Source organism: Lycium barbarum, chromosome 4 (assembly GCF_019175385.1).
Source record: "Lycium barbarum isolate Lr01 chromosome 4, ASM1917538v2, whole genome shotgun sequence".
NCBI lineage: Eukaryota > Viridiplantae > Streptophyta > Magnoliopsida > Solanales > Solanaceae > Lycium > Lycium barbarum.
Window position 1 is genome coordinate 60,492,579 of NC_083340.1, and position 6,000 is coordinate 60,498,578.

Below are 6,000 nucleotides of genomic sequence, written 5' to 3' on the forward strand. Positions count from 1 at the left end.
TTACTATGGCCATCTGATATGACATATTATGTTACGGGGTTATGCCCCTATTCTGATTCTTCTGTGTTGTGGCACCAGCGTCGGGAGGGTGGCCACGTTCTGTCTGCCGAGTCCCTTGGCAGGGGCCGGATTTGATATGACATATGTTCTGTACACACTCTGCATGTTTTGGAAATATGTATCTGATACTTTGGATTTTCCGGTTACTTTCTGTATGTTCTACACCAGTTATGATTTTGTTTCTGCAGCTCAGGGTTTACATATTCAGTACATATTTCGTACTGACCCCCTTTCTTCGGGGGCTGCATTTTCATGCCGCGCAGGTACCGACGACAGGTTTGCTGACCCGTCTGCTTAGGATCTCATTCTGCTATTTTTGGAGCGCTCTTTTATCCAGAGCCATCTTTTGGTATAGTCTGTCACTTCTATATATGTATATTCTCGTTCATGGGTACGGCGGGGCCCTGTCCCGTCATATGATTCTGTCGGTCTGTTTAGAGGTCTGTGGACATGTTTGTTGGTTGGGATCTTTCTGTACAGATATGTGTATGTGTTGTGTTTGGGCGATCCCCTTCGCCGCGGCGGCCGGTCCGCATATATTTAGATGTTGCTTTGTTGGCCCTGTGAGGCCTTTGTTGGTATTTTCTGCGTGCAGGGTATTTGGGATAGTCCGTAAAACAAAGGAAACTCTGCCGAAATTTTTCTAAAAATTAGCTAAATTTGAAATAAAGCCTTGTCGGCTTCTGCCATATACTAGAATGCGTTTGAGTGCCCAGATCGGGCACTAGTCATGGCCTACGGGGTTGGGTCGTGACACAAGAGATTTCATTCAAGTTAAGCATCATCCAATCCCAAAACTCCTTTTCATGATCATTCATAACAATGGCTACAACACAACATCAGATGCTTATGTACAATATTTCCTCAACATCATCTATAACATCCACAACAAGATAACATGCCAAGAATTACAATTCAAGTTAACCTATAGCTCATAATATCTCCAAGTTCATACTTGAACTCTATTTCCACTTTTCTTCCTTTACCCACATGGCATAACAATCAAACAACCTTAACCATATGTAAAAGATGTGAAATATTACCTTAATCACTTAAGAACAAGTCTTGGATCAACTTACTCCACTAAAGTGAAGTCTCCAACATCAACACCATAAGAAATATTGAGTTCCACAAACCCTAGCAAGCTTCCCACTTTGACGAGCCGTCAAAATTCCTACGAGCCGTCAAAATGCTCTGTCAAACTACCCAGCCAAACATGGCTCACTGTGACTATTTTACATTGGTAAAATACAATTTGACGGACCGTAGAAATTTCTGCGGTCCGTCAAACTGGTTCGTCAAAATGTTCTGCCCGAGCAGTCTGTTTTAAAAACACCCATAACTTTTTACTCTGAAGTCACATTGACGAACGGTTTGTTGCATTGAAAACTAGACTCAATGAAATTAAATTTGGACAAAATAAACGCACCAAAACTCCTAATATTCTAGGAGATATTCCCTTCTCAAATTGGAACAAAATCTTGTTCAAAATTTTGCCAAGTTTTCCCAAAGTTCCGATAAACTTAATCTCCTTAATTCGCTTGTCCTCAAATCCTTCCGTAGCTTATTTAATGAGATTAAACCCCCATAACCATAATATAGGAGCATATAATCTCATATATCCTAGAAGATAACTCCAGTTTCCACGATTAGGACAACTAACACCTAACGAATCTCAACGGATGAAACTACGAGGTGTAACAGTATAGCCCTGTGAGGCTTTGCATTGTTGGGTTGCTGTATGACAGGCTGGTATTGGTACAGTTATAGACGAGACTCTGCCAAAAAATTTATAAGACTCTATAGATTAGTTTAACATTCGAGGACGAATGTTCTTAAGGGGGGAAGGATGTTACATCCCGTACTTTCGTATGTTGGATTTTTCATAAGTTAATCGACATAAGTTCAAGGACAAGATTATTTTTTAGGTTATAAGAATTTATTCTATGTTAACAAGTGCCAAGTAAATGTCGTGAAGGTTAGAGGTTAAGCGAATCATAGAGTATTAGTTTTATCAATATTATAATCGTACTTCGGGCTATGGTTCGAACCGCTGGCACAAGAGAATTTGGGCATATACAAGTATGCAAATAAAGAGATTGGTGTATAAAATGATGAGGTGATTGGAAATAATATTTTATGTGTGCCAAAAGAGGCTACGGAGTAGTACCATATTTCGTGATCGTGATAATGAGTATATGATGTGTGTTGAAAATAATTATTGTTTAAGTGAATTGAGATCAAGAATTAATAATGGGTGTATTTCGGTAATGTAGAGTGTAGTAGATATAAGGAATAAATTATTAAATTAGTGGATAAGCTAAAGGTTGGCATATGTATTATTTTTGTTCACATAGAAAGCCTCTAATAAATCCATGTGGTGTGCTAACGTACCCCTGTAGGATGCAATGAGCCAAAAGTTAGGCCAGCAATTTGTTTACATAGTAGAAAGTTAATATTGAAAGGACCAAACATTTTCAGCAACTTTCAACTTCATTTTCTATTTTAAGAAGCAACGTTCATCCTTGGAGGAGTGCAAAACGCTGCTATCAATTCTTATACACTTTGAATAAGCATATTAATAGAAGTTGCTTACGGTTGTAGCTCATTTGGAGCTCTCGACTAAGCACCATTTTTTTTGAAAGAAAAATTACAATTTCCAGCAAGAATTTTAAGAGGTCAAGCTTGCTACTCCAATTTCCTACATGTTCTAGAGATGGTTTGGTCTTTATACAATTTGATGGATGCTGAATTTGTGAAAGGAAAGCTTAAGTCATGCTAGAACTTGTATTGATTTTATGGGCTGTTTTAGAACTTGTTGTGATATTATGATAGTTTTATTGTACATGAATAGTAGATGTTGTTGTTGTTGTGTATGTTGTGGGTTGTTTTGAACTAGGATTGGAGTAGGAATTATAGGGGAAATGCTGCCCGAATTTCGTTAAGTTTCCCACGTACTTGAATGGATAGTAAGAGATGTATCTGGTCTAATTGTAGCCTATGTTATCTGGGTTGTAGACTTGCGAGCTCGGGAAGCAAACGTTGTACATTTAGATAGGCTTCAAGGTATGTTAAGGCTATCCCTTTCTTTCATTTTTGGCATGATCTTTGACAAAAGAAGTAAACGAGCGAGTTCCAAAGACTCTATTCTTAGATAGTGTAGGGATATTCTGTTACACCTCGCATTCTCAGAGCATGAGCATGCCACATACTTCACTATATTAATGGAGTACCGGAGACGTTCCATGAAGTTTTGGAAGGTACAAGCCATGGGAAGTTCGTAATAATGAAGTAAAGGATGAATTACGATCTCGTAAGCCGTAACCGGGAAGGATAACCTTGAAACTAAAGGACATGACCATTATCAGGTATCATTAATGATAAATATCATGTATGGAGAGCTTTAGAAGATTTCGGAACCAAGCAAAGCAAAGAAAACAAGTTTGTCGAAAATTTGAAAAAAAAAGTTGGCAGAATTCTGGACAGAATTTTGGGTCAACTTTGGGGGGGGGGGGGGTATATCTCCGAGTATATCAGGAGTTTTAAGGCTTTTCAAAAGCCTAAAATGAATTCCATCGAGTCTAGATTCCAAAGCAACAAACCGTTCGTCAATCCGACATCGGAGTAGGGAGTTATGGCCATTTTAAAATGGACAGTCAGAGGAACCCGAACATGGGCGGGAATCCGAAAAATCCACTTAAAAGCCCACTTATGTTTTGACCCGGCCCAATCCGAATTTGGCACCTATAAAAGGGCCTCTACACTTCATTTTAGTCAGTTTTTCTTCAACTCCATAATCCTCTAGAACTCCCCTAACCTCTCCACACCTCTCTAGAATTTTCCACACTTCTCTCTCCACTACAAGAATATTCTTGAAGGCTCTCCACCATTCCAAAACATTCTATACCATCACAAAAGAGGATTAAACTCCAAATCCCCAAGCTAAGTCATGGAGAAGGACTGTTCTTGTCTCCACTTAATGTTGAGATAAATTTGGTCTTGGAAGAAGTTGAGTGGGGTGAAGTTCTTTTAGTGTAAGGTGTGTTCTCCACATCCTATTTCTCATGATTAAGTTGATTTGAAGGTTTAGCAAGTCCTATAAAAGAAGAGAATCATAGTATAGAAGTTGCAAATTATTAAAGTGAAGATGATGGCTATGGAATGAATTTGAAAGAAGATTTTGGATTAATTTGAGATTAAATCGAATACAATTCTTTGATTATGGTATTGTGGATATTGTTATGGCTAGTTGAGAAATTTGGAAAACATCGTGTGAGATGTTTTATGGAGCCTATTGGTGTTGATAATATTGTTGTGATGTTGGTATTGTTGTTGTTGTTGGTTGTTGGATTGTGATTTCAGGCTAGGCATATAAACAGGGGAGGTGTTGCCCGAATTTCGGTAGATTCTAAACGGAATTAAATTGAAGGCTTAAGATGAGCGTGTGACATTGAACCTAATAATAGTATGAATGGTTTATATGTAGATTTACGAGCTTGGAAGGATAAATGTTGAACGACTAAGGTGACCGACAGGTATGTTAAGGCTCGTCCCTTTCGTTCAAAGGCATGATTCCCATGGTATGATTCTATAAGTGTTTCCATAATCTCCTTGATTTCAAAAGCTAGAAGTTTATGACTCTTAAATCTTCTTACGATGTTAAAAATGAGAATGTTTTTATGAGGATTACGTTGAGGATGATTTTATGCTTAAAGGTCTCAAATATGATTTCAACGATGATGTGAAAATGTTAAGCTATTTCATGATTTTCTCGATTTATTTCATTGTTGTTGATCTCACCTTATAAATTGTTCCTTCATGGTGAGATAGAGCAATATTTTTTATTTGAACTCCTACGCATGCCATGTGTATAATATATGTATATGGCTATTTTGTGACATTACAGAGTTCTATTTCATTTTGATTATGCACTGCACTCATTTCCATTCTTCATGTACCTATATAAGGCACAGTTGATAGGCGGTGACGCTATGACCTTTGTTACGTATATATAAGGCACAGTTGACAGGGGGTGACCCTGTGACCTTTGTTATGTATATATAAGGCACAGTTGACAGCGGGCGACACTGTGACCTTTGTTGTGATATGTATATGTATGGCACAGTTGACAGGGGGTGATGCTGTGGCCTTTATTGTGATGTGTATATGTATGGAATAGTTGACAGGGGGTGAGGTTATGGCCTTTTTTGTGATCTGTATAGGTATGGCACAGTTGACAGGGGGTGACGCTGTGGCCTTTGTTGTGATGTGTATATCTATGGCACAGTTTACAGGGGGTGACGCTGTGGCCTATTTAACGATGTGGACTATGTTGTGGCATTTCTATATATATATATACGTGTTTGTTTGATGTAGTTGTACCGATGCATTTATTTTGCCCATTCATGGACATATCTAAAATGTTTTCCAGGATTTTATGTACATGTTGATTTCATGCCTTACATACTCAGTACACTATTCGTACCGACCCCCTTTCTTCGGGGGCTGCATTTCATGCCCGCAGGTACAGACACTCAGTTTGGTGATCCTCCGGTTTAGGACTTTGGCTCAGCTGCTTGGAGGGCTCTAGTGTTCCAGAGCTTGAGTCGTTGTGGTACAGATCCTTTGACATGGGTTTTGTTATACTCTTAGAGGTTTGTATACATGTGTGGGTAGCGTATATACGGTTTGATCAGCTATGAAGATGTATTTCGTTTTGGATATTCCCGTGCATAGTGGCAGCCTTATCGGCTTGCGTATTTTGTTATGTTTAGTTAGCTGTGGCTTCTCAAGAGACAGGTTCTTTTGATGTATGATATGATGAGTTTATAGTGCGCTCTTATAGATTGCCATGTTGTTTTCAGTTTTGGTTTGATCATATCTAGCAGGTTCGTATACAAGTGTCCAGTTCGGGCACTAGTCATGGCCAATCGATTTGGG